This window comes from Castor canadensis, chromosome 1 (genome assembly GCF_047511655.1).
Source record: "Castor canadensis chromosome 1, mCasCan1.hap1v2, whole genome shotgun sequence".
NCBI lineage: Eukaryota > Metazoa > Chordata > Mammalia > Rodentia > Castoridae > Castor > Castor canadensis.
In genome coordinates, this window is record NC_133386.1 from 29,175,680 (window position 1) to 29,189,187 (window position 13,508).

The 13,508-nt window shown below is 38.9% G+C and overlaps 1 long non-coding RNA gene across 1 annotated transcript; it reads left to right on the forward strand.

The window, feature by feature from the left end:
• The first annotated feature begins 5,077 nt into the window (after window positions 1-5,077).
• LOC141420689 (uncharacterized) lies at window positions 5,078-8,765 on the forward strand. Its single transcript, XR_012445217.1, has 2 exons — window positions 5,078-5,685; window positions 8,301-8,765. It is a non-coding gene; the product is annotated as an uncharacterized lncRNA (long non-coding RNA).
• The last annotated feature ends 4,743 nt before the right edge of the window (window positions 8,766-13,508 follow it).

A 13,508-nucleotide genomic window follows, 5' to 3' on the forward strand; every position in this document is an offset into this window, starting at 1 on the left:
TCATGGTGTGATGTGGTCACATAGGGTCAAAGTAGACAGGTCACTTTTACATAGCAAGGGTTCATTCCTTTGATATCCTTTGTTTGTTTATGACTATTCAACAATGCTCTCACCTAGCCTTTGACCTTTATTACTGAGGATCAGCAGAACACATAAAAATATTCCAAACACTGGCTTAAAAAATCTGGCTGAAATTTTCATGGAAATATGGCAGTTAAAAACAACTGTTTAAAATAAAACATTGTGAATGATGCATGGTTTTTAATAATCTAATCTTTCCTTTTTCTCCTTTACCACAGATTATCACGATTTGGCTATAAATAAGTCTCCAGATGCAGAGGCTAAAACTGCTAATCAGCTCCGGCAGCGTCTTTTATGAGTTCCTGGATGAGTGCCCTCCTATTTTTCTGGTAAGGAAAATGTGTCCAGCATGCCTTAAGCTGGGTTCTTCAATACTAACCCCTTTTCATCAGGACATTCTAATTTAACATGTGCAAAGTCATAGATGCTAGTTGATCTATACAAGGAAGTTATATAAAGTACTGTATTATTGTCAAGAAACTTCTTTAATGCGAATCACATTCCAAGACAATGTTTCCCAAAATGGTAGTATTACAACTCAAAAGGGACAAAAGAACCAATCCTTATATACTTCTAGGCTCACCTATGAAAATGTTTAGAGTGTGCCAGTGTCTCATACTCCATATTGAGAGTCCAAGAGACATATTTACTTATTCCCTGCTGCACTGTTCCATCTTGTCTAGGCTTGATCTTTCCCATCCCAATACTAAAAATGGGAAAATGGGTTAGATATGTGGGTTCTTGTTGTAGGATCTTGAGTAAGTGAGCTTACATTTATAATACTCATCAAGATGTTAACTGAAATCATTTCCATCCTTATGTCTAAGAAAAAGAATCTTTGGCTCATGTTGGGTGCCGGTGGCTCATGTCTATAATCCTAGCTACTCAGGAGGCAGAAATCAGGAGGATTGGGGTTCAAAGCCAGCCTCAGACAAATAGTTTTTGTGACCCTATTTTGAAAAAGCCCATCACAAAAAAGGGCTGATTGAGTGGCTCAAGTGGTAAGAGCACTTGCCTAGCAAGCATGAGGCCCTGAGTTCAAATCCCAGTGTTGCCAAAAGAGAAAAAAGAAGTCTTTAGGTCAGGCAGCCAAGTCACCTTTCCAGGTATATTTCCCTGTGATTGTTCAGTCTTATTACCTAGCTTCTATGAACTTCGTTTATAAATTGCACTGTTGAAGAGTTTTCTGTCCCCAAAAGATTTTCTGAAATAGCTCTGTGATGAAAATAAGAAAAAATAACTGGAAAGAAACAAGTTCTCCAGACACTAGTTAAGAGACAGTGAGGAGGATCAGTCCATGGCTCCTGTAGTTGGTCTCAAAGATGTGCAAACTGTGCAATCACAGAGCAGGGCCTGGTGCTGGCTTGATACCACACTATTGCCACCTGGACATTCTTAACTTTATTTTTAAACTCTTGTTTTGCAAATGAGTCAAATGGGATGGTAGAACCTGTGCGTGAGCAGAGAACAAACATGGTGTATGCAGAATTGCTATGATTCATCTTTGCTCTGTTCACCTCATTGCCCATGAAAACCACATTCCAGTAAACCAGGGCTTCATGGGAACTCACTGGGACTCAAAGCAACACACAGTAAAATATCTAGGTCTACAGCCAAGTTAGTAGGGGATAGGAAGATGATCTGACAATTCCAATAGGCCACACTTTCCTTTTGATGCAAATAGAAACCAATGAAGTTCCAAGAAACATGAATGAGCAAGGAACTCTATCATATCCTTTCTTGTTTATGTTATTTCCCTGTCTGAGCCAACCACCTATGCTAGAAACCATGCCATGGAGGAAAATGAAAGATCAGGTACTCCATAACTAACTTCTCAATCCTTTCTGACCCAACAATAAGGCAAAGATAGATTGTTGGTAGAATGTATGGGCACTGGGAAATGAAATAAAAAAAATGAAAAAAAAAAGCTGAGTTCATATGCTTCATGATTTCCACTGTTCTACTCAGAGAAAAATACATATGTATGAGTATAAAATATAAATTGTATGATTTTTTGATTCTGCCTATGAGTTAAAGTCTTTTTAAATTTTCACTTAAACATTGTACAATATAAATATGAATGTTGCAATTCATGCTAATAATCTAAAATTTTGGTTTTTTTTATTTTGAGTGACATTATAATTACAAATAAAAACCCCTGACAAATCAAAAGAAAGACTCAGAAAAGAAGGAAAAAGCTTTGTATTTCAGTACCTTTACCAGCATATTACTTTTGGTTTTTGGAGTAAAAGATTCTGCATTTTCATTTTTGTTCTGGGTCCTAAAATTTTATAGCTTGCCTTGGTTGCTCCTGAGCTGTCTGCTTCTCAGCCTTGCTAAGTAATTAGCAAGTAGAGTTTGAGAAGAGTGGGGGAGATGAGGAATTGAGGAATATTTCAATCCCTTTTTCCCTAAGCCCCACAGACTCTCTTTTTCATTATTTAATAAAGGCCTTTCCTGCCTTATTTTGAAATAAAATTAAAAATAGCATTTTCTACCAGTTTTCTAACCAGAGACATGTCTCAATATTCTTTCCACTTCTGATTTATCTAAATACACATTGCTTTTTGTTAAACTCAAGTCATCTTTTCTATTGTTACTTCCTATGGAGCAATTTCAAGAGTTTTTTATTCAACTGTGATACCTTCAAAACCATTTCCTCTTCCATTTTTTTGTTTTTAATCTCATAATTTGATGTCACTAAAAATATTTTACACATATCCTACAGAGTTTGATCCTCTTTCTTTTCCTTTTATTCTCACATCTTGATTTCTTTCTCATTTATTCTGTGATGGACAGAATTGTAGATAGGACCAATGCCTCTGTAGATGTTCTGTTGGTTACATTTTAGGAAGAAAGAATTGAATCATATTGTTGGAGCTCTTTAAAGTTATCCTATGGGGTCACAGACAACTGGCCAGCAGCTCAATAATGTTTTACCTCTGCCTTAACTCTACTCCCCATGCATTGATTCTAAGTATGTCTTTTGATCATAGCAAAACCTCGGCCTTGGCTTTTCAGTTTCTTTTATCCCTACCTCAGACTATCTAATTTCTAGAGTCTTAGTATCAGAAAGTACTGACATCTGAATCTGATTTCTTTTATTTATATTTTAAAGGACTTTAAAATTTCAGAGCTGTCTTCATTCCTAGTCCCTACAGACATGCTTTTCCCCCATTTCTGCCTTGGGCTTCACTTTTCAGGAATACCAAGCTACCTGTAACTCTTCAAATAGGCCTTTGTGTTTCAATCCTCTTTACCTTTTTTCATATTACTTGTGTACAGAATCTCTTTCCTTGTCCTTTTCACTTAGATAGTTACCTTTCTTTTAAGTATCATCTTGGTCATTGCCTCATCTGGAATTCTTTCCTGTTCCTTCATAAAACAAGTCAGGATCTATATAGTCAAGGCCCACGCTACACTGGGTATTAGTCTATATCAGCACATAGTACATTATACTGAAGCCATATGTTCACAGTATTCCCTTCAGACCACACTGCTGTGATGACCTTGAGGGCAGAAATTTATCTTTTTACTTGCTGCAAATTTTACAGTCTTGTATACATAGCAGACATTCAGCATATATTTTGGGCTGAATTAAAATGAACTGAATTGCATGTGCCTTGATATAAAATGTCATCTCTCTTCTGGACATTATTTATGTGGTCCTATCCCACAGAATAAATATCTACCTACCTATCTATCTATCTATCATCTATCTATATCTATTTGTCTATCTACACACACATGCATACATGCACACTCTACAATACATATGTATATGTATATATACACATATATGCTCTGCAGTCCGGAGTAAGATACTAAAGTCAAAGGTAGGGGAAAGGTCATAAGGAAATTTTCAGTAGCTAAGTTTGGCCAATCCTTTCCCAAGAACAAGACTCAGCAAAATTCTCAGGATTTCAAGAGTTCCGTTACTACCTCAGACAAGGATTAGCCATTTAAAGAGTAGTTTTGGGTTCTCTTCAGGGGTTTTAGCTAGAATTTTGATTTCTTGGTACTTTTCAATTCAGTTCATTCTTAGGAAGGTTAACTGCCTGGGTTGTCATTTCCGTCAGTGTCCTGCGTCAGTTATAAGATTGATGTCTGTTCTTTTAGATTAGAACAAGTGCATTGGATTCTAAGAAACATCTTCCAGGTTTTTCAAGTTTTTCATGTCAGCATGTCTTTGTATACCAGTCACATCTACCTTGTGTAGCATACAGACATATGTAGGACTTTAGTCCAATGGCAGTGATGAAGGCCAACGTCTACGATAAGCTTGGAGACAGGTCACTTGTCCACATGCCTAGGGGACCCAGCTTGAAAAACAGAGCCTGGAACATGAACCTGAGCCATGGGTTTGCCTTCATGCTCTGCTGCCAGCTCTTTTTGAGGTTCAAGGGTCACTATCCTTGTTCCATCTTTCTACTGATGCCTTTAACGGCTAAAAAATAGAAAATTCTTACCTAACTTCCTAGCTCATTTTGAGTCTAAAGAAAAAAAAATATGCGTTAAAAGAGTCATTGAAGTGAAAAGGTAGTGTTTATTATTCTATCTACATGGAGAGTTAATTTTTTTCTCCCTGTGTGTTATCAGCTGGTTGGCTCAGAAGAACTAGAACAGAGAAGGAAGGGCAATGATACATGGAAGAGGTGTCTAAAAAGAAGAGACGCACTAAACAGTGTCTGTTTTCCCATCTATTAATCCAGACCTACTCTTAATCAAAGGGAATCTTTCGGGATCCAGAATGGTTTTTCCCCAAAAGAAGATGAATTGCTAACTTCTAAAAGTAGGACAGTGGGATGAGAGACTTGTCCATGCTTGACACTAGATTGCTTCATCCTCCCTGTTTTTGTCCTTTAATAGCCAGAACTCTGCCCGGCCCCGCCCCCCCCCCTTGCAAAATGGATCGTGGAGTCCATCCTACTTCTGAGCAGGTTTATTGGGCCAACCCCAAGAACTATATTCAATTCCTCCCCCTTGTGGCCTGTGATGTCACAAGGTAGCAACTAGATCAACAAATGATTTCCTGCTGCTAAGGTCACTAAGTAAGCTGTGCTCCTCAGGAGTCATCATGGTGGCTTTGTGTTCCTCTGCTCCATCAGCGAGCCAGGATGGCAGAGGATTGTATTGTTTTTTATTTTATTTTTAATGCTCCTTCTAAGGCTCCAGACACACTGGAGACATCCTGACACATAACGCCTTGTCCAGCACAATGTGATGCCCTTTACCTAATAAAAGGGTGAGTCTCACAAAGGTGCTGCCTTCCCTGTAGAACAAACAACGGAAATGCAGGAGGAGAGCTCAGCTGCGGACAGAATGCACACTGGATCAGGAGCCACCCTAGGGTTCCTCAGATGAAAGCCGATTTCAATGAACATTGTGTTTCGAAGCCTGCTTCCTCTGGCTCCCTAAGAGCTGCAGAAGGAACATCCCACTTGTGTCTGCTGACAGAAAGGAATGCTGTGGCCGGGAGATCTTATCGAGCCTTCCTGTGCCTCAGCAACAGAGTTCCAGCTGTGTCTTGGAAGAATTGCTCATTGTTTCATGGAGACGATGGCTCCTTTGGGTAGGATCTGATGGCATCTCATGGAGCTGGAGGTAGGTGGTGCTGGGAGGTCAGCCAGCCACATAACCGGCTTGCTGGCTTCGTAGAAGTCAGACAGAGGGGCACACTTCACACACTTCACCCAGGTTTCTAAGAGGTGAAGAACTCTCCGTTGAAAGTTTAAATTTATTTAAATTTATTACCACATTCCTGAAGTATTTCCTTAATTGTCACTTCAATTATTCAAGTTAAGAAGAAAAATAGAAGTGATGTCTGAGGTTTCTCTATTTGCAAAAGCTATTTCTTCTCTTCTTTTAACCTATAGCTCTTTGATTCTGATACAACTGAGAAAAATCAAAAAGTGTTTCAAAAATAAAAATTTAATTATTTAAAACCATCTCTGGAGAATTTAGATGCCTATGTATAAACATTCTAGCATTTAGAATATCAACCTTAAACATATATAATTGTTTCATGAAGATTAGCTTTAAATTTTAAATAATCACATTTGTATTTAAGTGCATGAATTAATAACATTGAACTAATTAAATTTGGCCAATTCTAGATGATGTCTCCTTTGCTTAGGAAGTTCATAGCCTTTCCCAGTAAGGGCATGGAGATTGTTTCCTGCTCAGCTACATGGAGAATAAAATTCAAATTCTGCCCTTCCTCTTTCTCTTCCTCAAGGCTTACTACTGCAATTACTACATGTGAGAAGTATGACTATTAATAAGTCATATCAAGGAGTAAGGGTAACCATGACTTCCCTAAAAAAACAATTTTAACCTCATTTTTCACGTCTCCATTTAGCACTTTCTGAAATGTCCATTGTCTTAACAATACTTGTGTAAAATTATTTCAGCAAAACCCAGTTATTCTCCTCTAATTTTGCACAAGGTCTCAAGATCAAGATACTACCAAAATGCCATCTCTGTTGGGAATATACTCACTGAAGTTTCACATGTAATTAGTTATGAAGAAGTTTATCTTGTATCAGTGAACTGTGAGCATTTTGAGAAAAAGATCAAGGTCATATTCATATTCCTACTTCCACTTTCCAAAGCAATGTCTTGACATATTGGTATTTAATAAAACTTTGTTGGATGAGTGGATGGCTTTGCTGTAGTGCCTAGCTCAGTGTAACTGGTGAGAACTTGATTCAAGCTGCCTATGTAGTTCGTGGCATGACTGCATTAATCTTCTGGGTCTCTATTATCCCATTCTTAGATGCATAGAATGCAGAAAATTTCAAGATCACATGGGTCAACTATTTTAGTTTGCAGTTGAGGAAATAAGATTCAGAGAGAATCTGATTTGTCCATAGTCACATATCTAATAAATAAATGACAACTCTGGATTGAAATCCAGTTCTATGATTTGCAGTCAAATGCCTACTACATTGTGTCACTTTCCATGAGTCACTTTTGGAGGCTGTGAGGCACCCTGTGGAGCAATTTGTCACTCCTGGCTCCTCTGGGCAATGTATGAGCAAACTGGGCCAGAGCAAAACTATGAAAAAAAGAGATTCTGGGGCTAAGGAATTCACATGATAGTTGTGTGGAGGAAAGATTAAGAACAAGAATATCTCACCTTTATTCAGACTCGTGTCATTTCTAGTCTTGCTCTACAGATGCCACACTCAAAATTCAGTGGTGGGTTCCTATACTTTCCCCAGGTTTCCTAGATAACCTCTGAATACATTGCTGACCTGCTCTACTCCAGGGCTCAGTTTTCCTGTTTGATGCAAGGAGCCTAGTCTTTTGCAGCCTTTACCAGAGAAACATTCTGTTCCAGCTAATAGAAGCTGACATTTGATGCTATCTCTAGCTCTTCCTGCTATAAAGAAATGCACCCAACATAGAATTTCTGATTGCCTGGGTTTTTGTTTCTCTAAATTATGCTCAGTAATAATGCATGCAAATGCTTGTGATTAACCTATAATGAAACAGAGTGTTGTTCATTAGAAATTTAACCTTTTAGAATAAACTATTTTACAATGAACAAATAATAAGTAGAGGAATCTCAAAATAATGAGCTAAGTGAAAGAAACTAGACAAAAGAGTATATACTGGATGAATCTATTTATATAAAACTCAAGTATATGCAAAGTAGTCTATGGTAAGAGAAAACATACCAGTGGTTTCTTGTGGAGGTGGGAAAGGAGAGTAAGGAGGGAAGATTTAAAAAGGGAACAAAAAAACTTTTGAGGGTGGGCTGGTGGAGTGGCCCAAGTGGTAGAGTACCTGCCTAACAAGTGTGAGGCTCTGAACTCAAATCTCAGTACCACCAAAAAAAAAAAAAAAAAAAAAAAAAAAAAAAAAAAAAAAAAATATATATATATATATATATATATATATATATATAAAACAAGAAAATTTCTGAGGGTGATGAATGAATATGCTCACTATTTTTATTGTCCTGGTAGTTTCATGGATGTATGCATATGTCAAAATTTACATTGTATAACTTAAATAAATGCAAAGTTTAATGTATGTGAACTATACCACAATAAAGTCTTTTTTTTAAACAAAAGAAAAATGTAATCCTTTAAAATTCAACCAAAATCCTATATTAGTCAGGGTTTGATAAGATAAGAAAAAAAAAAGCTGGGATGTATGTATGTGTGTATATTATGTATTTACAAGGATTTGACTTTTCATAATTGTAGGTGTGGTGAAGGCATCTCTTAAGGCTGAAACTTGAAGTCATGATGAAAGGAAGAAGAATGTAAAGTGGGGAAGATTTGGAACAGCCTGGAACCCCAAACACAGCTGGAGCTCATGAGGAGAGGCCCAAATTTCTATCAGTTCTTAATGACTCTGACCCTGACTATATGATATCCTGCAGGATCAGGGTCCTTCTATAGAGCTCAGCACATATACCTGGCCCAGGAGATGAAGAAGTGTGAGGAGGATACAACCAAGGGAAGGTGATCTGTGCATCCTGGCTAAGGGAGCAAAAGAAACATATATTGGATACCGATTAAGAGCACATTTTGCATCCAGAAAAAAATGTTTTGCCATTTTTAGGTGATGAAGAACACAGTAAAATCAGTAGACTGAATATATCCATTTCTGTACCTCATCTACTGTGAAATAAATTCTTTGCTCAGAAGTGATATTGTGTGAAATACCATGATAGTCAGTAAGTCATTGAGTACATGGTTTTGGCAATGGTTTCAGCAGAAGCATTGTGGGCAAGGAGGTCAAATGCATGTCCACAGTAAGCATGTATTCTAGTAAGAATATAACACTGCCCCTTCCATTAAGGAGAAGTGGTCAAAACTTCCAATAGGTGGCTAGCAAGGACCTGGGAATGGTGTCACGTCATAGTATCTCCACATTTCTCATGAGGCAGTTGAGTAATGACAGGAATTGCTGGGGAAGGAAGCTGAGGAACACAGAATGGCTCATCTTATCCACTGGATAATTCAGATCTTCCTCTGTTGAGTTCATCCTTTGGTGAGCATTTACATGGAGCACAAGTGCCTTATGTACCATGTCCATTTGGAGATCTGTCAACCTGCCTCTCCACCAGATTTCCTTGTCACCAATTTTTCAACGTTCTTTTCAAATCTCTATGACTTGGTATAGACATATACTTTTGGACAGTTCTCCTTCCAAGCAAAAGAAACAACCTACTTCAAGTTCTGTACACTGGGAAGATTTTTCTTCACCACTAACCTTCAGGGCCACCCCAGAGTGGGAGCGTTGTGTTTCAGCTGCCTAGTTTGGTTTTAGCTGTCCACTTTGGAGTGACGTCTGCCTAATGTGCAGAATCATGTGTAAACTAGGTCTGAGATTTTTTGCTTCTCTCTCACCTGGTCATAAGAAGCTCCCTATGGGGTCATAGGTACAGACTGAAAGAAAGAAGGAATGATAACATGAGTACAAGTCACAGATACATAGGCCATTGGCTCATGCAACCTATCAGTGCCTTCCAGCTCTGCTCAAGCCCAAGTTTACATGAACCATTTGATAATGAAGCACTGTGGTACATGATCAGCCTTATGGCATGGTGGGTCAGACAACATTAGTAAACAGTCAGTGGTATGTTGTTACCTATGGACAAGCATTCAGTCTCTACCAAGGCCCAGTAGCAAGACAAAAGCTATCTTATAAAAAAAAAATCATCCACAGAGGATGTTCCAAAAACCTAAGGGTTTGCATTACGTTCCACCTATAGGAGACTAAGAAAGCTCTAAATAGCATCCCTTTGCAAGTACTGTTCAGTCTTCTGGATCATATAGTTCAAGTGGCAGTGGTGTTTGCACAACACTCTAGACTTGGAAAGCCTGGGGCCTGCTCATAGTTGGTAGCTTTTGGTGTCTTTCAGTAAATGAGTCAAAAAGGATACATGAGACTGCCTCAGAGAGACCCCCTAGATATTCATGGGATTTATTTCCTACTCCCTTGCATGCAAATCTCTTACCACTGTGTCCACAGCAGTTACTACCATCAACTTACCAGAAAAGGAATCAGGAAGCTAAAAGAGGAGCCAGAAGAAGATGGAGCAGTTGCAAGCCAGGCCCCTGACTCACACTGGTGAGAAACCACAGCCCAGGGGAGCTAAAATGTGCCTGCTTTTTTACTTCCATTCTGCCTTTCCCCATAAGAACCTCCCTTGTAGCTTACCTTAAGCAGAAAAATACAGGAACAGGAATTCTGGGAAATGTAGTTCAGCCTAGCCAAGCTCTCTCTCTCTCTCTCTCTCACACTCACACACACACACACACACACACACACAATTACATTACAGTTTATGGTAGATTATTTTAGGGGGAGAATCCTGTGTGAGAAAAAGAAAAACAAACTGAGTGTGGTGGTGCATGTAATTGTAGTGCTTGTGAGGCTGAGGCAGGAAGGAGGATTTTGAGTTCAAGGCCAGACTGATACACACCGTGAAATGCTGTTGAAAGAAAAAGAAAGAAAACGAGGGAGGGAGAAAGGGAAAGAAGGGAAGGAGGGAAGGAAGAAGGGAGAGAGGGAGGAAAGGGAAGGAAGGAAGGAAGGAAGGAAGGAAAGGAAGGAAAAAGGAAGGAAGGAAGGAAGGAAAAGAAAAAGGGAAGCAGGTATATACCATTATACAAGCTTCTTTCTTCAAAGATCATCTGACAAATTCTTTTCTCTTACCTACAAGGCATTGCTTCCATAGAATATGGATTTAATACATTTTTATGTTCTGACCCTAGGGAGATTATCAAAGAACTGTTTCCAGAAACATATTATTTTTTAATACATAAATGCTTAACAGTGTGAAAATATATTCACAGTTTGAGTGCATTATTTACCAATTGCTTTTCTAGAGAGAGGAAAATTTGTTTAGGTTTGAGGTTTCTTTCTTTATTCCTACCCCTCCACATACACTGTTGGGTCTTCAAAGAATTTGAATCTGCTTTTAAGATTAAAAACGTGTTGCAGGAAAAGGCAGTGTGGTAGGCTCTTGCATGGTAATGAAAAGACAGCCTCAAAATTTGCTCTCCAGGCTGCCTGGAACACTGCTCATGATGGCAAATGATTTCTGTGGTTTAAGAATTCACTGCCCTTCAAGTGCGGAGCAGGTCGATATGAGGACAGCACTGTTAGCAGGCAGCACTGCTTCCCTTCTGTTCCTCTGGTCTGTCCTCTCAGAGAGGACTGACATCAACTTGTATCTCTGAATCCTTGAATATATGAGTTTTCTTAGAAAATGGCAAGACCGTGGCTCTGTGTCAGGGAGGAGTGTGTATGTGTGAGTATGTACCAGTATGACAAGCTTTGCTGTCTAGAAGGGCACATGACTAGAAAGACAGAATTCACAACAGAGAGCAGCTAAAGGAAAAGAAAGTACACGTAAGATAAAGGGGAAGGCACTTTTCAAATCAAGCCTTCCTTATCTCAACCAATTTTCGATTTCTTTTGGTGAAGACATTTGTCCACCCAGCAGAGCTGGTGTTTCTAAAAATTCCCACCACAGAATAACAGCTGTCAACACCTGCCTCAGATGCAGAAGTAGGGAAAGACTACAAGTGCGACAGAGACTTAAGTGCAAGAAAAATTTTACCACTTTAGTGACAAAATTGTTCATATCATTTGATTTGCTGAATTGAAGAATTTAAAAAAGTATGTAGTGTCTTTGATATAATATTGGCCGAATAATAATTTAGCACACATAATTTGGTTGATTGACTAAGGAAGTGAGAAGTCATTCAGATCCTCAGATGTTTGGCAAGTTATTAGTTCTATGCCAAAAGAACTCTGACTTTTCCCCATTAAGAGGATCTTTGAAGTTTTAAATCTCAAATACAGTTGATCCTAGGATTAGAGCGTGTTCAGATCACAATGGACAAAGACCCTGAATAGCTGAACAAAGGAGGGAGGAGCAGAACAGAATGGAAAAAATTATGGAAAATTTCCACTCATGGACAGCACACACCCTCATGCAAACAAAGCTTTTGGGCTAAGACTATTTTATTTAAAAAAAATGTGATAAAATACTCACTAAACCCTGGGAGGGGATGAACAATGGTTCTTTTTTTTTTTTTTCTAATCCTCCAGAATTCAGTCCACATGCTGAGCAGTCAGAAGGAAAAGCCTTTTGTTCTATCTGTTTCCAAATATCTATTTCCTCTCTGGAATCTCAGAAGTTTGAGCTGCTGTCAAAAGCGAGAAAGCATTGTCAGCAGCTCTGATTCTGCATCGCCCTTGTCCTAGCCACGTCTGCCTGCTGCTGCTAACTGGCCGGCTATGACAGGAGGTTCTTGGCTGGCTTGGCTGGCTTGTCACAGAGGAGCCATCAGGCAGGTTCTCTTGCTAAAGCTGTGCCTCCATCTCTGTCATTTGCTCTGTGTCACTCAATAGCAGGCAATGAGAGAGACGAATGCAGAAGGCCCTTGTGAACTGTTTTTCTTGTCTTGTCATCTCACAGTGCTCTGTACTAGAGTACCAAATGGCAAGGACCCCTGAAAAAACATCTCAGCTATGAGTGCCCCAATACTTCTTAGAACTACTTTGTCCAAAAAAACAAAAGTAGATTCTTAGGCTTATGATAATTGATAAACTCTGTTGTGTAAGAGTAAGCATTCAAGAAACCACCACGGTGGCTTTAAAAATCAGACTGCAAATAGGAGGATCAACTTCATAAATAATGTGACCACCTTCTCCGTTGTCTTTTGTATCTGACTTTCTGGCTGACCTGCCCAGAAGAGCAGGCAGGTTACTTGCAGTCAGATGTTCAGATGTTCCATGGCACTCTGGTGCTTTCAACTTCCAATGAGCTATCACACAAAAATGACCTCATTAGATCCTCAGGTAACCTTTTGATGTGGGTAGAGTTGATGGATGCTTTATCACCATTTCCCATTTGAGGAAAGGAGAGTAAATAAGTTATGGCCAAGGTCACCCTGGGCTTCAGTGGTGGAACCAGATTCCAGAAGAAGAATTGAGCTTCTGGATTAGGCCTTTGGTTTGCTTAATCTTCATCTTTGCCATCACACCAAGCCACCTCTGGGAAGGGAAGTTTTATGCATCTTCCTAATTTGACATTTCTGAGGTTTAAATATTGGCAAAATTATTGCCACAGTTTGGTGGCCTTGGTACCTGTGCTTGTCAGATGACAATTTTTTCTCTATTTCCATATTCTTTTTTCCTACTATATTATCATTTCTTCCTACCCAGAATTCCTGATTTAACAGTCACAGTAGTAATAATTTTCTCTTCTAGCACTTTCTTTTAACACTTCTCCCCTTTTTTTTCTTCCATTCTCTTTCTCCCCGTCCACTCTCTCCCTTCCTCCTTCTCTCCCTTTTTATCACTTTTTCACCTGGGGTTTTGTTTCTGTTAGTGGTTATACACTGCAAGGAACATGACTAGATTATAGCAGGATGAAATTTGAAATA